The sequence below is a fragment of the Heterocephalus glaber genome, unplaced genomic scaffold, assembly GCF_053883595.1.
Source record: "Heterocephalus glaber isolate CG9 unplaced genomic scaffold, H.glaber_assembly_v1.0 deba00001600, whole genome shotgun sequence".
Lineage (NCBI taxonomy): Eukaryota > Metazoa > Chordata > Mammalia > Rodentia > Bathyergidae > Heterocephalus > Heterocephalus glaber.
The window spans coordinates 46,804,670-46,827,421 of NW_028258372.1; the positions used below are offsets into that span (position 1 = coordinate 46,804,670).

At 43.4% G+C, this 22,752-nt stretch overlaps 1 pseudogene across 1 annotated transcript in view; it reads left to right on the plus strand.

Annotated features, from left to right (window-relative positions):
• The window catches only part of LOC106010838 (citrate synthase, mitochondrial pseudogene), a 36,871-nt pseudogene that overhangs the window by 3,906 nt on the left and 10,213 nt on the right, over nt 1–22,752 (plus strand). Inside the window, exons 3-6 of the transcript XR_002388505.2 lie at nt 5,158–5,196; nt 8,716–8,800; nt 9,145–9,253; nt 22,580–22,691. The product of XR_002388505.2 is annotated as a citrate synthase, mitochondrial pseudogene (transcript). The remainder of the gene's footprint in view (nt 1–5,157; nt 5,197–8,715; nt 8,801–9,144; nt 9,254–22,579; nt 22,692–22,752) is intronic.

Genomic DNA, 22,752 nt, shown 5'->3' on the forward strand with positions numbered 1-22,752 from the left:
TTGAGGTGGGATCTTGTTAAATTGCTGAATTACCCAGGTTGGGCTCGGCCCTGTGATCTTCCTCTCTCAGTCTCCCGGAGTGCTAAGCCTGCAGGTGTGTACCATTTCCCCGCTTCCTATAGTCTTAAAATACACGCCTCTAAGTATTCTCACTTTGCTGAAAAACTTGTCCTGAGGCTTTGGATCCTCACACTGTCTCCAAACGTCCTTCCTTCAGTCTTCTGCCTAAGTGGCACCATCATTTACTTAACTGCTCAGGCCCAGAGGTCTGCTTGTCTTCTCCGAGCCTCCTTGGCCTTACCCTTGTGGGCAGTCAGGTTGGTCCGGGCTCCAAAGTGCTTCTCAGAAATGCCTACACCTTTCTTCCCGGGCGGGCAGCTGGCCTAACACAGGTGCTTGCCAGGTGACCTTCCCCTCCTGCACCTTTGTATGTGTTTGGCTCTCTCTGTGGCGCGTGCTGCCCGGATTTCTAGAATTGAATCAGACGAGGTCACACCTTTGTTTCCATCCACTCGGTGACCCCCATGGCTCAGGATTAAACTCCAGTGTGCGGCCTGGGCTCACCCTCCTCTCCTTAGCGTTGTTGAGAGCAGCTGCCTCTGCCCGCCAGGCTCTTCCATGCCTTAGAGTGACTGCCCTTGAGGCTGAATGACTGTCCCTCAGTTCTTCAGAGTTGGCCCTGTCTTCTAAGACAATGTTCCTGACCTTTCCTATGTGATGTTAGAAAATGATCATGTTTGTAAGGTGCATGGTGCAGGAGATTTGGAGTCATACAATATGAGACTTGATTTAAAAGTTAATTATAAACCGAGCGTGGTGGCCCAGACCTGTAATCCCAGCACTCAGGAGGCTGAGGCAGGAGGATTGCTAGGAGTTCAAGACCAGCCTGGGCTACATAGTTGAAGGCCAACCTGCACTACAAAGTGAGTTCATGATACATTTCTATATTATATAATCACTGTAAGAGAAACTGTTAGAGGTTTTGGGGTAGGTAGTAAATATTAAACTTGTATAAATTCCCAAATAAAGTATTTTGAAAGTTTCTTATTAAAAACTTTGAGCTTACTTCCAAGAACATAATTTTTTTTTATATCAGGTTTTATGCTTGAAATGGACATGCAGTTCCTGATGAAGACTTTATAATGGGAGTCTGGGGATGGAGCTCAGTAATATAGCACTTGCCTAGCAAGTGGGAGGGTCTGGGTTCAGTTCTTAACATGAGAGAATGTGTCCATGTGCACACGCGCATGAGAGAGAGAGAGGGAGGGAGGGAGGGAGGGAGAGGGGGAGGGGGAGGGGGAGGGGAGAGGGAGGGAGGGGGGAGAGGGAGGGAGGGAGAGAGGGAGAGAGGGGAGGGGAGGAGAAAAAAAGAAGAAAAGAAATAAGATCTCTTCAAATTTTTGATAATCCCATTATTAGACTTGGCTCACACAAGTAGGTGATAAAAAGGTAAAAATCTTTTTTTTTTTAATCATTCAAAACATAAAACAAGCTATAAACGCTGCAACCTGTTAGGCTGAGGCAGAAGAATCATAAGTTCAAGACCAACCTGGGCAATTTAGCAACTTGGGAAAACCTGTCTCAAAAAAAAAGAAAGAAAGAAAGAAAGAAAGAAAAAAAAACCATATATATATATATATATATATATATATATATATTAGTGAGCTGGAGATGTAACTTACTGTTGAGGCCCTGGGTTGAATCCTCATTACCAAAAAAACCCCACCAACTTTGAAGTTATATATTTAATATTCTTGCTGGGCATGGTGGCATACATGTGTCATCTCAGCTCCTAGGGAGGATGAGGCAGGAGGGTTACTTGAGCCCAGGAGTTTGAGGGGAGCCTGAGCAAGAAAGCAAGACCCTTGTCTCAAAAACAAATTTTTTTCTCTTTCACTGACAAATATAATCATGAAATTTCTTGTGAAAGGATTTTTTATTCCAATTTAAAAATTTTAAGGTAAGTATTTAAAAATGATGTAGGGCTGGGGATTTAGCTCAGTGGCATTGTGCCTGCCTGGCAAGCACAAGGTCCTGAGTTCGATCCTGTGTACCAAAAAATTTTTTGAATTTTAAAAAATAAAAATAATGATGTAGCTCAAATTGCAGAGTGCTAGGCAGTCACCCTGCAGCTACCTCAGACATCGTCAGAAGGGTCCTGTAAAGTACAAATGGAAGGAAGTCCCGGGTAGGAGTATAGAGATTTGCCCTGTGCCAGGTCCTCATCCCCGCCTGACTGGCTCCATTGTGGTGCACCAGTACTCCTTGGACACCTGGCCCGAGTGTCACTGTGCTCTCTGTTCTGCAGGACTAAGGCAGGGTCCTGGGGCCGGTGCCTCTCTGCCATGCTCAGTGCTTCACATGCAGCCATGAATGGATGCTTCCCCTCTGCCCAGCGCTGTGGGGACCAGGGGATGTGGACTGGGCCACACTGCCTAGGGTGCCCTGCAAGGAGCTCCCGTGGGCTGTTCCCAACAAGGGCACCAGTTAAGGAGCTGTGGGGACCCTAGCCTCTGGAAGTCCTGAGGTTGTAGTAAAGACCACCGAGGGGGTCTGAGGCCTCAGCTCCACTGTCTCTGCTCGACCACCCCCAGTCCCCATCTTCCCTCTCCCCAAGCCCATGTTATGCTGCCACTTTTCCACACTCCTTTCCTTCATGGAAGTTCTCACAACCCATTTTGTGGATTTGTTTGGTGGTTTCTGGTCTTCTCCACTAGACTGTGTACTTAGCAGTAGTAGGGCCTTGATGTTTATACACTATTCTTTCTCTTCCAACTTGCACAATGCTCAGCTTATGCCAGAAACTTAATAAATATTTGGTGCACAAATAAGCAGAGTGGCAGTATTTTATCGAGTCTTACATTCAGCTGTAGGATGGACTTTGCAGAATATTCAGATGTGAAAAACTATGGCTCTTAGAGTATGACTTGTTTTTCAGTGTTCCCATCAGGGAAAGGTAAGGTGGAAGAGGGACTTTTTCGTGAGGGTGAAATGGGCTAATTTAACCAGACCTGACATCATGATTAATATTCTTTAATTTTGAATACTCATGAAGTGACCAATGGCTTTTATGATTCTTTCCTGTTCACCAAACAACCTTGTGAATGTAGCTGTTCCCTCTGAAGATGCCCTCCATAAATGAAGACATGGGTGTTGCTCTGGGATAGTGAGCTAGGTCAGTGTGATCTGCCTCGAGGAAAGAATACCAAAAAATTAGACTTTTTTTTTTTTATTGTACCAGATATTGAACTTGGGACCTCGCACTTGTGAGGCAGGCAGTGGCACCACTGAGCTAAATACCTGGCCCTAGAGTGGTTTCTGACATGGCGCCTTAGTTATGTTTCTTATTGCTGAGACAAAATACCAAACATCCAAAGTTAAAGGAGAAGAGGCTTATTTTGGCTCAGTTTGCAGAGGTTTCAGTCTGTAATTGGCTGGCTCCAAGGCAGGTGGTATGACAGGCATCGCAGAGGAAAAACAGCTCGTGGTGGGCAGAAGCCAGCAAAAGCAGCAAGCAACAAGCAATGGCACTAGCCTGCCTTCTGTCTTTTATAATTTATCCAGGCTATCCAGGTAGCACTCACACCCAGGTTGAGGCACCCTTAATCCTACCCAGAACTGTGGCAAACAAACCAGTGGACTAATTTAGTAATCAAACACCTTTGATCCCAGCATGGCATCCTCAATTCCAACATCACACACTCTAGATCCAGCCACCTCTGAAAAGCCCCATTTATAACCACATGAGGCTTTGAGGAGACATCTAGACACAAGCCATAACACATGGCAAGGTCCATAGTCACACCTTGAACCATAGTGTGTTCATAGGCATTAGACAATATTTGAGACACTCCCAAACCGCTTCCTTCAAACTACAGCATTATTACATGATGATCTTGATACTTCTTAAGTATTAACAAAGAGGAGAGAAAATTCTCCAAAAAAAAATCTCTTTATAGGGAAAGAAGAAGCTGGGCATAGTGGTGCACACCCATAATCCCAGCACCGAGGGAGGCTGCATCATCGGTTGAATCTTGCCTGGGCAACTTAGTGAGACTCTGTCTCAAAGTAAAAACTAAAGAAAAAGGGACTGGAGATGTAGCTCAGTGGTAGAGTATGTCTTGCATGTATGAGGCCCTGGTTTCTATCCCTAGCACCACAAAAATTAATGATAAAAAAGATCAAGTTTCAATGATTGCTAACATGTCTTTTTCTTTTCTCTTTCTTTCTTTCTTTCTTTCTTTCTTTCTTTCTTTCTTTCTTTCTTTCTTTCTTTGTGGAACTTGGAATGAACTCAGACTATATTATCTTTTTTTTTTTTTTTTTTGGTACCAGGATCGAACTTGGGACCTTGTGCTAGTGAGGCAGTCAACAGAACCACTTAAAATCCCCAGCCCTCAGACTTTTGTATTGAGTGACATCTCAAATCTTTTTGTTTTGGCTTTTGAGACAGGCTGGCTTTGAACTTATTGTGTAGCCTGGGCTGGCCCCAAACTTGTGGCAATTCTCCTGCCTCAGCCTCCTGAGTGCCGGGATACAGGTATGTACCACCATCCCTAGCTTTGAACCTTCTTTATGTTTCTCATTTTGAAACGAAGTCTCACTAAGTTGCCAAGACTGGGTTTATACTTGAGATCCTCCTACCTCAGCCTCCTGAGCAGCTGGGGTTACAGGTGTGCACCTCACATCCAGTGCTAACTTTTCCTCTGGGTAAAAGAGGAGTGTCCTTGGTAGACTTGAGAAGGGTACTGAGTTTACCTACCACAAGGACAAGGACTTGAGTTTCCAGGGATCCCCCAAACTACCTGGTACTGTTTTTTAATAGTCTAAGCATTGATGTCTATAAAGGGCCTTGGCTTTTCTTTGTTGGTAGGTTTTTAATTACATCTTTAATTTCATTGACTGATAATTGGTTTATTTAGAATTTTTATATCTTCTTGATTCAGTTTTGGTAATTCATATGTATCTAGGAATCTGTCCATTTCTTCTGTGTTTTCCATCTTATTAGAATACAGGTTCTTGGGCCGGGGAATTAGCTCAGTGGTTCTGCTGCTTGCCTCGCAAACACAAGGACCCGAGTTCAATCCCCAGTACCAAAAAAAAAAAAAAAGAATACAGATTCTTGAAGTAGGTATTGATGATCTTTCTGGATTTCAGGGCTGGCTGGATCTAGGACGTGTCCTACTGGGATTAAAGGTATGTGGTACTAAATTAGTCTGCTGATTGGAATTAGCATAGTTCTGGACATGGCTAATGATAGCCTAACCCTGGATGTGAGTGACATCAATCGAAAGGCTTACAGCTTGGATAGAATATAAAGGGAGAGAGGGAAGGCAGGCTTGCTGCTGCTGCTGGCTCCTTTGCTGCTGCCTGCCTTGCTGTGGACTGTTTTTTCTCTGCCATGTTCCTTGCCATCCCACCCTACCTTGGATTCAGCTGACTTTGGACTGAAATGAAATAAACCTTTCCTCTAACTTGTCGGTGTCGGGTATTTTGTCCTGGCAACAAAAAAGCAACTAAGACATATAGCATGAAAAAAAGATTTGTAAATGTAATCATACACTAAGCCTATAATAGAATTTCTAGAATCTAAACTAAGGAAAAAATTTAAATATATATCATTGTGTGTACAATTACATTTATTACATTTTTAAAACTAAATTTTATAGTGTGGGGATTGAATACAGTCCCTTGAACATCCTAAGAAAGTGAAAAATTATCAATAGAACTATGATTAATATAGTTTAGTAACCCCCTGAGTGAAGTAATTATCTTCCCATTAAGATGCTCCCTTAAAAATGTTTACTAAAAGGGCCAGGGATTTAGCTCAGTGGTTTCGCTGCCTGCTGCACAAGCACAAGGACCCGAGTTCAATCCCCAGTACCAAAAAAAAAAAAATGTTTACTAAAACTATTTCTTTAAATATTTTTAAAAACAATGTTGGTTGGAGGAATAAGATATAAAATTGTATATTTAGCTTAGTAATATGCTAGGGAAATCACATACTTGTATATAGCCATGTACTGGGATGCTAATCTAGTGAGTGATATGATTTTCTTTCTAGTTTTAAAAAATGTTAATAAAATGCTCATATTATTTTTATAATGGAAATATTTTAAATTAAAAACCCCAACTCCTTGTACAGTTAGAACTGGGGACCATTTGATGAGTACTTGCAAGGTCAAAGACAGAAGCTGGAGGCTGGAGGTCAGGAGAGTGGTGGCCTAGCACGGAGGAGGTGGTGCACACCTGCACTGCCAGAGACTTGGGAAGCTGCCGTGGGAGCAGCAAGAGCTCAAGGCCAGCTTGGGCAACCTAGATCTCATTTCAAAAAATCAAAACCTGAAGATACTAGGGAAAAGGGAAAGAAAACACAAAGAAAACAAGTGAATGAAGACACTAGGAGACATGGCCTTACAGCTCGGAAACGGGACAAAAGGTTTGAAATGAGAATCAGTCCTCAAATCTAGGAAATACACAGATACGTAGATAAAATGGCAACGATAGTATAAGGCCAGAGTGACCTGGGTAACCTGAATTTGTTTGAGGGAACCCGGCAGACTTTGTTGGCAGTGACTCTTAGCCACCCAGCCCTATGGCCATGAGGCTTCCCAAGAGTTTTCCTGCCCAGGAGCCTTCCCTGTAGGTGATGCTGTGATGGGCCAGGCTCCGAGAAGCTTCCTGAAGGTGAGATAAGGAATCTAACCCACCAGAGTCGCTGACCCCGATCATGGAAAAAAAATTTCTAGGACTAGTCAGTAAAATACACGGGAAGAGCTTATTTGGCAGAAATTAAAGTACACATTCAAGAGTGGAGACCGCCTTCAGAGAAATGAGATGCATTATGATCCAGAGCTGGGAATATTTATATGGCTGGGAGTTTTCTTCAAGATGGATGACCTAGCAGTGCATTCCTACTGTCTGTCAAATTACCAACCTGGCAGGTTATACTAAGATGGAAGCCTTTTACATGTGATTGAAATTAAGATCTGCTGCCCATTCATATTGTTGTTTCCATGAGGATAAGTGCAGTTCATAGGTGAAAAGATCCCCAAGCTGCAGGGGTTCAGGCAAAGAGGGGTCACACAAACATACATACCCCTGACCAATGCTTGGAAGTTTTCTTGCTTTTGGTGAAGACTAAAATTTCCCATTCCAGGCCTGAGTTATCCTTTCACAGGAGTTTTCCTTTCACGTGGTAGATATACCCTAACGATATTTAACTCCTTGACCCATGCCAACATTGAGCCAAGGATGCGAAAAATGAGAAAGAGAAGAGAAGAAATATAAAATCTCCCCAACAAGGAGGCTTACATCCTAGCGAGGCTGGTCAGGAGATTACTGTGGGTGTTGGGTATGGACGAGTTTCTATGTTCTTGTGTGTGACAAAGAATTGGATGTGGCATGTGCCCAGAGTTTGCAGGCTTGTGCCAGCAGAAAGGAAATTGGTGCAAGCACTGGAGGCATTGGGTTTAAGAATTTAAAATGTTGGGGCCAGGGATTTAGCTCAGTGGTTTCGCCGCCTGCTGCGCAAGCGCAAGGACCCGAGTTCGATCCCTGGTACCAAAAAACAAAAAAGAATTTAAAATGTTGTGCCGGTTCTAGGGTGACTCCCGTTGGGTCTTCTAGAGCATGATTGACAATATGATTGACAGGGTGCTGAGTCATGTCATCTGTATCTATCATGTGTGACCTCCCCTGTAATCCACTCTAATAATTGGATATATGAGATACATGCGTGAAGCTTCAGTGAACTCCAAGTGAAGAAAATGAAGAAAGGTTACTGTAGGTCATGGTAGAGAACCTGGCACACAAGCATCCTGGTTTGGGATTTGATAATTTTACAAGGTGGGCCCAGCGATCTTTGTTTTTCTTATCTTTGCCTCTGGGTAGGCCTTAGGATAAAGGTCAGGAGTTGGCCTTGGGGCATTGCCCAGTTGAGGTAAGTGGAGGGAAGTGGTCCCTCAGCCCCAATTATATTATCTGTATTAATAAGGCATCTACCTATGGAGTTTGGTTCCCTTTGGGTGGTTCTACCAGTGGGAAAGTGTTCATGTCCACCTGCCCATGAGGCTTCCTAGGAATTTTTGAGCAAATTTCTTTGATGCTTGGGATTGGATGTTTTCCAAGAGCCAGTCTGATTTCTAAATGTTGAACTTGAAAACAAAATTCTTAGGATTGGCTGGCACTCCTAATTGCTTCTTTCTCTACCAGACTGGTAAGGGGATAGACTGCCTCTTTACCAACTAAGAACTATCAGAGGCCAATAAGTCCTTTGATCTGACTAGAAAGCGGGGCAACAAGGGCTAAAGAAAGCAAGCAATTGGTCCCGGGATTTAGCTCAGTGGTTCCTCTGCCTGCCTCGAAAGCGCAAGGTCCTGAGTTTGATCCCCGGTACCCAAGAAAAGAAGAAGGAAAGCAATAGAGACATAATTTGGAAGTACACGGGGTGCTGGGAGGTTAGTGCCAGAATGGACAAAGACAAAGACACTCTGAGCTAGCCACTATTTGTTGGATACACACAATAATTGGGAGGGAGTATTGGGTGACTCAGAGGGCAGCTTATGTTGATGAGGGTCTTATGTTGATGAGGACAATGAGAAGAGCAAAGCATTCTTACAATAGTAGGTGGGATGAGACAGTAGGCTAATAAGGAATTTGTCTTTCCCCAAGGTGAAACCTTTCTCTTTTTTTATTACTACTCAATTCTCAAAGAACCGGGATGTCTTCAGTTGATGTAATCTTGCTGTTGAGCGTCACAGCATCACAGGACCATTGAGGCCTCAGCTTGTGATCCGAGGTACATGGAGTTGTTTCTGTATGCCATAGACAGCTCGCAGGCAGAAGACTAGGCTTCAGACAGCCCTAATTGTAATTTAATTATGAAATGATTTTCCCCAAAATTATATAGAATGCCTCCCAACAAAGCACCACTTAGTTGGCCAGGGTGGTGTCGGTGTTGGGGTGGTAGTCTTTGTGTTGCCTTCGAGAGGATTTCTGGAGAGCACTAAGCAAGAATCTTCTGCAGTTAAAGGATTGAACTTTCAAGTGTTTCTTTGTGTTAATTCCACTTTTCTTCTTGGTTCTTCCTTTCTCTCCTCTTCTCTTTTTCCCCCTCTCTTTCTCCTTCCCTCTTGTTACTAGGTTTTAGAGCCTGGAGTCATCTTCTAAAGGTCGTTTCTAGGTTCTTTCTGTGCTGAATAGAGCATTGGTCAAGACAAGTGCAAAAGTAGAAGTTTTACATTTTTTCAAGGTAAGAAAAGAAACATGCCCTGCAAACCAAGTTCAGGCCAACTAAAGGTAAGAAAATAGATACACCCTGCAAACCACAGGGAGGGCCACTGAAAGAATTGACAGTGGCCCTGGCTTGATAGCAGCCATCATTTGTATCTCCCACTCCTCAGGCTGATGTCAGATCTAAGCCATCCTATCAAAAACGTGTTTGCGTTCTCCCAAGAAGAATTGATCGCATGTGATTGGTTCCACATGCAAGGCTTTGGGACCTGTTCCACGCATGTGTCCTGGAACTTTGTAATTAACAGGTCACAGCCACTTCTCTAGCCAATTTGCCATGCCCTAATCTCCCGCTTCACTTCTACTCCCCATGTGTGGCATTGCATAAGGGAAGAGGTGTCACTGGACCTTAGAGGGTCTGAAGAGACTCCCAAAGTTGAGCTAGAGAACTGAAACTCACCCTCCCTGTGGAATCAATTGCAGGTTCACTGACGCTTGTCTCAGAAAAAGAATTTTCAGGAATAGTAAGAGACACAGGAAGGGTTTTATTAGGCAGGAATTAAAAGTACACACTCAAATAGAATGTGGGCCTTTGAGAGAGAGAAGTATGCCACAGTTTGGAGCTGGGAATATTTTTGAGGTTTTGGTGGTGGAAATCTGGAATTTGTGAATCTTTAGGAAGTTCCTTCTTGGTTCTTGGGAAAAGAGTGGTCCACTCACAGAAAGATAATGGTCTATCCATAGGGAGAAGCCTGTTTTATGGGTAAGAAGAGGTGGTCTATTCACAGGTGAAAAAAGCTCATTTGTAAATGAAAAAGGGAAAGGTTGAATCCATTTGCCAGTGAAAGAGAATTGCCCAAGCTTGTGTTCTGGGGAAAAAAAAAAAAAACCAGCTTGTGTCCTGAAGCTGCAGTTTTCATTTTTAAAATTACAATTTCCCCCTGGGGTGTGGTGTAATCCCAGCACTCAGGAGGCTGAGGCAAGAGGACTACTGTAAATTCCAGGCCATGTAGTGAGACCCTATCTCAAACAAAATATTATGATTTTTCCTCATCTGCTTTCTGTCTGTCTTTGTTTCTTCTCTCCTACCTCAGGGGGAGTGGTCAGCTCGGGAAGTCTGTTCTCATGTGGACAGGGTCTGAGGTGATGTGTGCTGTAGCTGAGACAGGCCCTCCAGAACCAAGGTGCTGCCAGTGTGACAGTGTCAAGCAATGGGGTCTCAGAGGCAGTTAGGGCAGGAGGGCCCCTTCCTTGTTAGTAGGGTTAAAGTTGCACGAAAGAGGCTTCTGGACGTTCTCTTGTCGGTCCACCTGTCACATAACAGGACACAGAGGTCCTCACAGCTCTCAGCAGGTATGAAATGCCAGTACTGGCATCTTGAATGTCCAGTCTCCACAGCTGAGAGAAATAAAGTTCTGTTTTTTGCTTTTTCTCTCCAGTGCTGGGGATTGAACCTAGAGCACCATGCATGCTAGGCAAGTACTCTGTCACTGAGCTACACTCCCAGCCCAAAATGCTGTCCTTTATAAATTATCCTGTATCATATTCTGTTACTAATGTACAAAACCGATCATGACATCAAAGAGTTCCTGTTAAATTTATTAGGTGTGTAATGGTATTGGGGTTATGGAGGAGATTTTTTTTTCCTCTTATCCTCTGCAGGGGAGAGAGTAAAAGAAAACATGGCAAAGGTGAATTGTTGAATCCAGGTGTAAGATGTATGGTTTGCATTTTACTTTTTTTTTTTTTTTTGGTATTGGGGATCAAACTCAGGGCCTTGTGCTTGCTAGGCAAGCGTTGGCACCATTGAGCTAAATCCCTGGCCCTTCTTTTCTCTTTTTGAGACAGGATCTCACTATGTAGTTTGAGCTGGTTTTGAACTAAGACCTATGTAAACCCAGGCTGGCCTGGAATTCACAGCAATCCTCCTGCCTCAGCCTCCTGAGTGCTGGGATTATAGGTGTGTGCCATCACACCTGGCTATTTTACTTTCTTTCTTTTTTTTTTTTTAGGGTACCGGGGCTCGAACTCGTATCCTTCCGCTTGCAAGGCAGGCGGTGGAACCAGTGAGCTAAATCCCTGGCCCCTCTATTTTACTTTCTTATAATTTTTTTTTCAGTACTGGAGAGTGAACAGAGAGCCCTAGCACTGAGCTATGTCCCCATCCCTTTTTTAAATTATTTTTTAGAGACAGGGTCTCCCTAAGCTACCCTGATTGGGCTCAAACTTGCCGTTCTCCTGCTTCAGCCTCTCAGAGTACTGGTATTACAGACCATCCACATGTTCCTTCATCCACAGCTGGCATCAAAACATTGAAAAAGGATGTGTGGACCAACCTGGTTCAAGTTGCAGGGTCACTCTGACTGCCATGTAGAGAATATCTGGGTAGATAGAAGCCAGAATGAAGTGGGCAGATCAGCTGAGATAGCTGCAGTGGGGAGGGTAAGAGATGCCTGAGGCCTGGGGAGGTGGCTTGGGTGGAAAAGGAGGGCAGCCCTTGGGGGACTCTCCGTGTGGTGTGTGCGGTGGACAGGACTTGCTGATGGAGGAGGAGTGAGAGATGTGACACCAGTACCCCGGAAGTCCAAGTGGGGCAGGGGAGTGAAAAGGCGTTGGGCTTTCTCATAACTTTTCTCTGTGTTAAAAATTTTCATGGGGTTGGGGGAAAAAAGAAAAAAAGTCCAAGGTAGAGACATGAGAGAAGCCAGGAGAAAAGTCTGAAAAATGAAATAATTTTGAAAAAGGTAGAAAAAGGCTCTGGAAAGGGAGAGGAAATAGGGACATCAGAGTGGGGATCAGGAGATGGTGGGAGGAGGAAATGTACATTCTGTCGACCTGTGTTCTTCATTCGGGTCCTGCGTGGCCAGAGGAAATTTTGATGAAGCAAAACCAAAGAAACAGAGCTGAGCATGGTGGCACATACCTGTAACCCCTGCACTCTGGGAGGCTGAGGCAAGAGGACTGCAAGATCTAGCCTGGACAACTTAGTGACTTAGCAAGATCAATCAGTCAATCAATCAGTCAGTAAGTGGCTGGGGATGTAGCTCAGTACTGGGGGAAAAATAAACAAATGAACAAAATAAAACAAACCCCAATGAAATCATCCAGTTTCTCTTTTTATTGTCACACAGGAACATGAGAGGAGAAACGCAAACTTATTTTACAGGAACAATAATGTAGACTTTGTCCACTGCTGAGGGGCCAGGGTGGTGACTGGGCCTGGAGTGGAGGGAGACCAGCTGGTCCATCAGGCCTGCTATGAACTCTGTGCTCTCCTTTGAGCATTTTAACTCAGAGCTGTGATCACTCTGTAGGTAAGACGACAGAAAGCTGCCACTGAAGAGACAGCAAAGCAGGGCTGAGTAGCTCAGTGGTAGGATGCATCTTTTTTGTTTGTTTGTTTTGGTACCGGGGATTGAACTCGAGACCTTGCGCTTGCGAAGCAGGTGACGGAACCACTGAGCTAAATCCCTGGCCCTAGGATCTTAATATGCAAGAAGCCCTGGGTTCAATCCTTAGCACAGTAAAAATTAAAGAATAAGAGCCGGGAATTTAGCTCAGTGGTCTCGTTGCCTGCTGCGCAAGCGCAAGGACCCGAGTTCTATCCCCAGTACCAAAAAAAAAAAAAAAATTAAAGAATAAGAGAAAACTAAGAAGAAGACTTTGGTTTTCTTGAAATGCTAAAAGCTATTCTTACAAGCACAAAGAGCTCTCAAGGAAGGGCAGTTAATGACTTGCTGTGTTTCAAGTGTATTAGTGTATGTTTCAAGTATAAATAAAGCAACCAATTTTATATTTAAAAAAGAAAACTAAACAAAAGGTGTTGGTCAAGAGAGTGGTGAGTGGAGAGAGAGGAAGCTGAAGCACCCCAACGCGCAGAAAGCAGAGAGGAGCCTCCCTTCCTGTCCCTCCCTGTCCCCTGGGGCTCCCTGTGTTGAGTCCCGCTTCCTGCTCTTTGAACCTCAGCCGGAGAAAGCCTGTGAGACCCAGGACTCTGCCTGGGCTGGCCGAAGGGCACGCTGTTCCTTGTAACCCAGGTCACTTGCCTGCTGCTGTATCTTGACTTTACCTATGGAGCAGCCTGGCCAGCCTGGCCCTGGGATGCACAGGGCCTGGGGAAAGGCCAGCTCACTCTTGCAGTTGTTCACATCCCCATCTGTGTGCTTGGAAACTTCTACTCTCAGCTTTGGTTCTACTCCTCAGGAAAGCCCTGGCTACAGTAAACACTCAGTGCCCGAATGAACAGAACCACTTGCCTCCAACTCCTCTGGGTTCTTGGCGCTCTCCTTTCTCTCTGCAGCGTGTCACCTACCCTTGCTGAGACCCTGCTTGTTTCCTACCCAGCTTCCACTTGCTCATTACCCAGCCCCTGCCTCTCTTTTCAGCGACAGTAAGAGCTGACATCTGCCAAGTGCGTATGTGGGCCAGGCACCGATTTGGGCATTTTACAGCATGCTTGTTCCTTTAATCCTCCAGACACCTAGGAAGCAGATCCTATCATTATCTCTCCCACTTTACAGATGACAAAGCTGAGGTGTGGAGACTAAGGTACTTGTCCCAGGTCACAAAATGATGACAAGTCAAACCAGGCGGGCTGGCACCAGAGTCAATATTTTTAACGTCTGATTAGTTTTAGGGTAATAAAATCCAGCGGTGCACTTCGGCCTAAATAAGAGAACAGAGAAAAGTCTTTATTCTTCAGAAAAAAGCATGACTCTTCTTTCTGGAAGCCTGGTTGGGAAGGGAGTGATTGGTCTCTAGTTCTAGGGCCTTCGACAAACACCTACCTCCTAGTTTGCTAAGCAAATGGAAAGAATCAAGTGTGACTTCTTCCACCTCCTCTACCTGCCAATCCCTGCCTTCCTCCAGTCGGAGAGCTGGGCACCTCTCACCTTTACTCTCATTCTGGGTCCTTTTGAATGGCTTTTAGGATTGCCTCATGTCTTAATTAATTTTCTGTTACTATAACAAAACACTTGAGGCCCAATACTTCTAACAAAAGTGCTGTAAAAAGGCTTCTTGGCTCTGGTGAGGACTGCTGTGGAGGGGATGCCTGTGAGGAGAGAGAGATCATATGATGAGATGGAACACCAGATAGTGAGTCAGTGCTCGGGCATATTCTTTTTATTTTTAAGTTTCATGCATTCATTCATTCATTCATTCTGTGGTGCGAGGGATTGAACCCAGGGCCTTGTGCATGCTAGGCAAGTGCTCTAGCACTGAGCTGAATCTACATGGCATAGGTTGGCCAAACTCCTGGATTTGAATGATCCTCCAGCCTCAGCCTCCTGAGTAGCTTGCACTACAGGTGGGTTCCACTGTGGCTGCCAAGCTAGACTTATTCTTTTATAGCAACTCATTCTCTACCTTACTAGAGTCCCTAAACCCTTCTTCGGGCACTGCCTTCAGTGACCTAATGACTTTGCACTCAGCCCCTCCTCTTAAAGGTTCTACTAACCTCTTCACACTGCCTCACTGAGGACCAAACATTCAACATAGGAATGCCTGGGGTATATGCTCAAACCATCTCAAACCATCCCTAAACCATCACCTCTCGTTAGATGTGTCTGTCAGGGTCCTTGCAGAAAAGAGCTAGTGAGTTTAAAAAGTTAGCCTGCTCTCTGGGGGTGGTGGCCTACTTCTGTAACCCTAGCACTCTTGGAGGCTGAGGGAGGAAGCATGCAAGTTCGAGCCCACTAAGGTGACTTAGTGACTTAACAAGACCCTGCCTCAAGATTTTAAAAATTAAAACAATTAAAGAGGCCTGGAGATGTAGCTCAGTGTGAAGGCCCTGGGTTCAATCCCCAGTATCAGAAGGAATGGAAGAAAGAAAGAAAAGAAAGCACCCTGCTGAGCACTGAGCACTGCCAGGGTTTAGCTAAAGAAGCCTGGAGGACTAGACCACCCACAGGCACGCATCAGTTAGGATGAGGCCTCTGGGCCTCCTACTTGCAGGGAATCACAGCTGCCCCTGGGCTGCTGGGGCTAAGGGAGGGAGCAGTTGTTCTGGCCTCCAGGGAGAGGGGCAGTGTGGAGTAAGATTCGTGAAGGAAGTTGGACTGGAGACCTATGTATGTCTGAGGGTGATGAGCCTTGCCTTGATCCACCCTCTTCATTGTCCGTGCAGACTCCTGGAAGCTGGATGGCAAAGGGCCTGGCTGGGAGTTGCCCAGGACACGGAGCAGGGCAGAGGAAGGATGAATAGAGACTTATTTATTGGCCATTGGCCTCTGTTGGTTTCTTTCCCCAGTCTGTATTAATGGGAAAGTGCCCTCATGCCTTCTCCTCACACTCTTCCCTCTGTCCACTTCCTCCCAGGGATAGACTCCACTATAGACTCATTTTCTAATAACTGCCTTCACTTTCTTACTACCCTTCTTAGCTCCTTGAAAAATCTTTGTTGCATTTTAAACTACACGATATTGTTATTAAAAATTTGAATGTTACAAAATGTATAACTCCCCACTCACCAGGAATAACCACTGTGAAGAGTTTGGTGCAGGGGCTGGAGGTGGTCTCAGTGGTGAGTGCTCACCTAGCATGTGGGAGACACTGGATTTTATTCCTAGCACTGCAGAAGAAAAGTATGATTCATGTTTATCTCATTTTTAAAAATACGTGTAGAACTGGACTGGCTAAAATAATACTGACGATACCAAAAGCTAGTGAGGACATAGAGAAATATGATCACTCATACATTGCTGGCAGGAATGTAAAATCATATGGCCATTCCATAAGAGTATAGCTGTTTCCTACGATATTAAATATGTGCGAAATTATCGTATGATACAGTTAGTGCATTCCTGGGCATCAGTCCTAGGAGCATGAAGAATTGTGTTCACATAAAAACCTGTATGTAAATATTCATAGTATTTTTGTTCATATTGCCCCAAACTAGAAACAACTCAAATGTCCTTCAGTGGTGTAAGGGTAAATAAACTGCAGTAATCCATACTATGGTATGCTACTCAGTGATAAAAAGGAAGAGAATATTGATATGCACACAACAACCTGCATGGATCTACAGAGAATTGTTGAGTAGAGCCAATCTCAAAAGTTCCATTAGAAAATATTGTTGAAATAATACCTTTACAGAGAAGGAAAACAGGTTGGGGTCAGATAGAAGGGAGCAGGTAACTGTGGCTACAGAATGGAAGCACGAGGGGTCTGTGTGACCCAGCTGTTCTGCATCTTGATGTGGTGGTCACATGAATCTACATGTGTTATGATTGTACAGGAGTAAATGTGCTTAACAAATCGAGGCAGGAAGGCAGGGGTGGCAGAGCTGGCTGGGGGAGTAAGCAAGACCTGTTAATTATGAAATCCCAGGACACATGTGCAGAACAAGTCCCAAAGCCCCATATGTGGACTTCTCATGAGAACTCGTGATGTGTGGAATGAACAAAAAGGAGACAAGATGCCCTGAAGAGCTCGCTAATGTGCCACCTCCCATTAGCTCACCCTGAGCTCTAGGGTGTACCTTTGTCTTTATTTTGTTTTTTCCTCCCATTTTATTCAGCCCAAACTTGCTCTGCAGAGCTAGTTTCTCCCTTCTTCATTTTTAATTTTTCCTATCTCAAATAAATGTGAACCTTTTGTCACCAATTCTTTGTTGGAAACATGGAAACCACCTCCAGAAGGAGACTCAAGCACCCCAAAACCTGGTAACGAAATGAGTATGTGTAAAGCTGTTGACATCTGAAAAAGGTTGATGAATTACACATCAGTGTCAGATTTACAGGTTGTGATATCCGAGGGACATACAGGATCTCCCTGCATTATTTCAATACGTTTTGTTGAGATATAATTCACAAGATTTAATCTTTTATCATGTACCTCTCAGTGGTCTTTAGTGTATTCAGAGTTGTACAAACTCACCACTACTTTTAGGGTATTCTTATCACCCCAGAGAGAAGCCCTGTACCTATCAGCACTTGCGCCCCTTTCCTCTCTCCCCTCAGCTCTCAGCAGCTGCCATTCTACTTTCTGTCTTCCGTGGAGCTGCCCACTGCGGATGTTTCCTGTAATGGAACCACAGAACATGTGGCCTTCCGTGTCTGGCTTCTTTCACTCAGCATAAGGTTTCAGGGTACTGTTTTTGTGTTGTAGTATCAGTATATTAGTGTGTCAGTACTTCATTTCTTCTTTTTTTTTTTTTTTAGATTAGGGATCAAACTCGGGTCCATGTGCTTGCAAGGCAAGCGGTAAAACCACGGAACTAAATCCCCAGCCCTCATTTCTTTTTTTTTGACCAAATCATATTTCATGTATAGATATGCTTCCACATCTTGTTTATCCATTCATAAGTTGATGGGTAGTTGGGTTTTTTTCTGCTCGTCCGCTATTCTGAACAATGCTGCCATGAACATGCATACACAAGTTTTTTTGTTTGTTTTTTGGGGGGAGGGTTTTGGTACCAGGAATTGAACTCAGGACCTTGGGCTTGCAAGGCAGGCGGCAGCAACACTGAGCTAAATCCCTGGCTGCACAAGTTTTTGTGTGAATGTTTTTTTCCCTTAGTTGTGTTACAGTGAAGTGCAACAGCTCAGTGTTACAGCACTATGTTACAGCCAAGTGTTACAGCTATCCAAAGGTCTCCAGAGGCAAAAAAACTGAGGGCGGCACTCAGAGAGATGGAGGAAACCAAGTTTTTTACACCAGGGCCCAGACAACTTTGTACTCTGAAGTCTGAGCCCTAATCAGAATTGGACGCAAACTTATATAGAGATCTACGGGGCAGGAGAGTGGGCCAATATACTGGGTGAGCATGCTAACGGAAGCAGAAGGGTGAAGTTAACAATACGTTCTTGAAACATTAGGTAGGAACATCATGCAGCTCAAAAGTTACATTGCTTGAACAGAATATCTTAATACATTGGGTAGGAACATTGTGCAGCTCAGTTACGTTGCTTGAACAGAAACTCTTATGGCAAAAACATCCGGGTTAGGGGGCTTGGCAACAGACAAAGGCCTCCCCTGTTGTGCATTATTTCCTTAACAGTTGTATACCCAGGAGTGGAATTGCTGAGTGAGACAGAAACGCCATGCCATGTTCACCTATTTGAGAAACTGCCAAGGTATTTTTCAAAGGGGGTTGTACCATCTTCCATTTCTACCAGCAGTGTGTAAGAGTTCTGATGTCTCCCTAGCCTTACTAACATTTGCTATTTCCTGTCTTTTTTGTTATAGCCATCCATCCGAATGGGTGTGAAGTGGTGTCCCATTGTGATTCTGTATTATCTCTTACAATTGCATGTCAATCTCAAGACAGAACGTTAAAAACACATTAATAATATGGGCCATGTGCTTATCTACAACTTGTTTTTTCTTAATTTAGAATATTTGGGTGACCTCTACCCATCAGTGTATGCCATAGTTTGGATATTTTTGTTGTTTTTTTCTTTGTTTGTTTTTTGTTTTTGGTACCGGGGATCGAACTCGGGACCTTGCACTTGTGAGGCAGGCGGCAGAGCCACTGAGCTAAATCCTGGGCCCCTGTTGTTGTTTTTTGAGTCAGGGTCTTGCTATGTAGTTCAGGCTGGACTTGAACTCACTATGTGGCCCAGACTGGCCTCATGCTTGCAGCAAACCTCCTGCCTCAGCCTCCCAGGTGCTGAGAGTACAGGCGTGTGCCACCATGCCCTGCTTAGTTTGGATCTTATGTGCTCTGCAAAGGTCCGTGTTGTAAAGATACGGTCCCTACTTCCCATGGGAGATGGTAGACCCTTTAAGAGGCGGGGGCTCTTCGGAAGTCTTTTGATTACCTAGGAGCTGCCCTTGAGAGACAGTAAGACCCTGGCACCTTCCTCTCTCTTTTACTCTCTGGCCCTAAGGTGAGTAATTTTGCTCTGGCACATGCTCCCTCCAGGGCAAGCTTGCTCTGCCCCAGAGCTGAAAGCAATGGGTCTGTCCGGTCCTAGCTTGAAAGTTTTAAAACTTTGAGTCAAGATAAAACCTTTCTCTTTATAAGCTATTAATATCAGGGATTTGTTATAGTGGCATAAAGCCAGTCAACATAGCATGTGTAGATCTACATTATTCCTTTTAATGACAGCATAATGCTTCACTGTATGGATATATTATAGTGTGCTTAAACATTTCCCTACTGGTAGATATTTGGGTTTCTGGTGTTTCCTTCTTCTGTACAATTGTCTTAACTCATGGACCTTTTAATTCAGTATTTAATTCACAAGTTTTCTTTTCTGTGAGGACTTTTCTATTCTTCCTTCTTCATTCCTCTCCTCAGCCCCTCCTCTGAACTTCCTTCCCAGCTTCGCTGTGCATGTGGATGGTCCTCCGTGTGTGATGAGGTCACATTGTGCAAAAGTTTGGTTCAGTTCTGATATTTCTTTGTTAATTTTTTTGTCTAGTTGACCTATTTGTAACAGTGCTGTATCGAGGTCCCCTATTACAATTATATTAGTGCTTATTTGATTTTTCATGTTTGTTAATGTTTGTTTTATATCTTTGGATGCACTGGTTTTTGGTGCATATATATTTATGATTGTTATATCTTCCTCTTGGATTGTTCCTTTTACAAGGATATAGTGACCTTCTTTGCCTCTCTTATTCAGACTTGGCTTGAAATCCACTTTGTCTGCAAATAGAATAGCTACCCCTGCTTTTTTCTGGGTTCCTATCTCATGGAGTATTGTTTTTCATCATTTGACTTTCAGTCTATGAATTTCATTTTGAATTAAATGTGTTTCTTGAATGCAGTATATTGTTGGATCTTGCTTCTTGATCCATTCTGCCAGTCTGTTTCTTTTGATTGGTAAATTGAGACCATTTATATGATGGTTATAACTGATATATATTGACTTATCCTTGTCATGTTATCTTCCTGTTGTTGGTTCCTTTTTTTTTTTTGGTACTGGGGATCGAACTTGTGACCTTGCACTTGTGAGGCAGGCGCTGGAACCACTGAGCTAAATCCCCAGCCCTGTTGGTTCCTTTTTATCCCCCCTCTGTTTAATTGCTTTCCTTGCCTGGTGGATTCATTCTGCTGGAGTTCATGGAGCTGTGGTCATCGTTATCTCTTTCTGTAATGTATTTTAGAACATTTTGGAGTGTTGATTTGGTGGTCATGAATTTCTTCAGATGTGCTCTGTCATGGAAACATCTTATTTCTCCATCAGTTTTGAAAAATAGTTTTGTGGGGTTCATCAATCTGGGTTGGAGATTATTTTCTTTTAGGGCTTGAATACTTCAAGCTTTCCTTGACTTGAGGGTTTGTGTTGAGAAGTCTGCTGTGATTCTAATGGGCTTTCCTTTATATGTGATTTGTTTCTTTTCTCTAAGAGCTTTTAATATTCTTTTCTTGTGTTGGATTTCTGGTATCTTGACTATTATATGCCTTGGTGTAGATTTTTTTTTTTGGTACCGGGGATCAAACTTGAGTCCTTGTGTTTGCACAGCAGGTGGTAAAACCACTGAGCTAAATCCCCAGCCCTGTGTAGATTTTTTTTTAATCATAGCTAATCCTATATGCCTCACTTATCTGTATGTCAAATTGCTTTTCCATGTTTGGGAATTTTTCTGCCGTTACTTCTGTGAACGCATTTTTTTCCTGTCATTTGTACTATCTCCTGCTTTTTCATCTACTCTAATCAATCTTATGTATTCTTCTTTATATTATCTAGCAGTTACTGGATTGATTTCTTGTGGTCCCTTGCTACTTTTTAAAAAATTAAAAAAAATTTTTTTGGTAACAGGGATCGAACTCAGGTCCTTGTGCTTGCACAGCAGGCGGTGAAACCACTGAGCTAAATCCCCAGCCCTCCCTTGCTACTTTTAAGAAATCTTTCTTTTCATGATTGCTAACCACAATCCTGTCTTCTATATCTGATATTCTGTTTTCACATTGGCTCATTCTGCTGCTTATACTTTCAATGGAAATTTTAATCTCCTGGATATCTGTTTGAATTGGTTTCATGGATTCTATTTCTTTCCTATGCTGGGCATTCATGGTTTCCATTGTTTTCCTAAGCTCTTCTATTTTTTTGTTTATATCTGCTCTAGAGTCACTAACCATGTCTTCAATTATGGTCACCATCTCTGTAGTATTCTGAGAGATTAATTTTGATTTGATTTTTTTCTAAAGCCTCATTCATCTGCTTTGTTATTTCTGCTGCTACCACTTCAGAGAGTTCAAGTGAGTGGGTTTAAAAGTTGTTCCACCTCATTTCCCCCCTGGGTTTGCCTTTGGTAAGCTGGAAGTTTGGGGTTGTATCATGCTTAAGTGTCTTCTCATTTTTTGTTTGTTTGTTTTAGTGTAATTCCTGGTTTGATATTTTATAAATTGTATATGGCAAGTAGGTTTGTTGCTAGTATTTAGAACCCTTAGGAAATGACTATTTCTCAGAGATGTCTTCCACGTACAGCTGGATTTTGGGTTTTGAGTCTGTTGCAAGATCCTACCTCTTCAATTTATTGGGGATTAGAAGTGACTGCCTATTTGACCTAGCCCCTGGGTTCTTTGGCACTGGCCTACGGTATTGTTTACAACCCTTAGGCAATCTTAATTTTGGCATACCAGGAAGAACAACTGATTAGAACAATTATGTCACCTTGGCTAAAGTACTACAATCAGCAATAATGATAGCATCAAACATAGCCTAGAAAATGACAAACTGTGGTAACTATTAATTTGCCACCTTTACCTGTATGAACTATATTTGTGGTTATATAACAAAATCTAGAACAAACCAGAAAACTGTATACAGTAAAATTGCCATACTGAGGGTTATATACAGTAACTATGCCCTCAGTATGGCAATTTTACCCTGAGAGTAGAAAATTTTAAAAGGTTTTGGGGGGGATAGAGAAATAGAAGACGAAGAGATAGGAAACAAGGCTGGAGGACAAAGGAAGTTATACCAACTTTGGGAAACTGGTGAAGAAGAAAGGGAAAGAGAGAAAGAAATAAAAACAGCAGAACAGAACAAGAACAAAAAAAATCTAGAAAGAATGTTCACACTTATATAAAGACAAGAGCAAATAATCAAGAAAAACAAAACAGAACAAAAACAAGAAAAGGAAAATAAGAAAAAAAATGTCCACTTCAAGGCCTGTCCCTGCTGTCACCAGTAGACAAATTGGACAGACAGAGCCCAGATCCATGTTGATTACTCCCTAAAAGCCAGCTGTAGATTTATGGCAGAGTAGTGGATAATCCCAGCAAGCCTGTACCTTTAGTTCTGAAGCTCAGGCTGGTTTTCGGCTGTGAGGCTGGAACTGGATTTGTTGAGCCTATAATAGTCTGTGTACTTCCTGCCAGCTTAAACTTGGTTCCCTGGCAGTTTGAACTCAGCTCCCTGAGCTCCTGCCAACTTGCTCTCCACAGCCTCACCATGACGTGAGGAGCCTCTACATGAAGCTGGTCTGAAGCTTCTCTGAGTTCTGAGCTCAGTTCGCCCCTCTCCAAGATGGCTGTGGTCCAATCAGCCTCTCCTGAGGTATGTCTGAATCCAAATAACTCACCAGCCACTGCAGTCTGGTGTGTCCACTGCTCTGTTT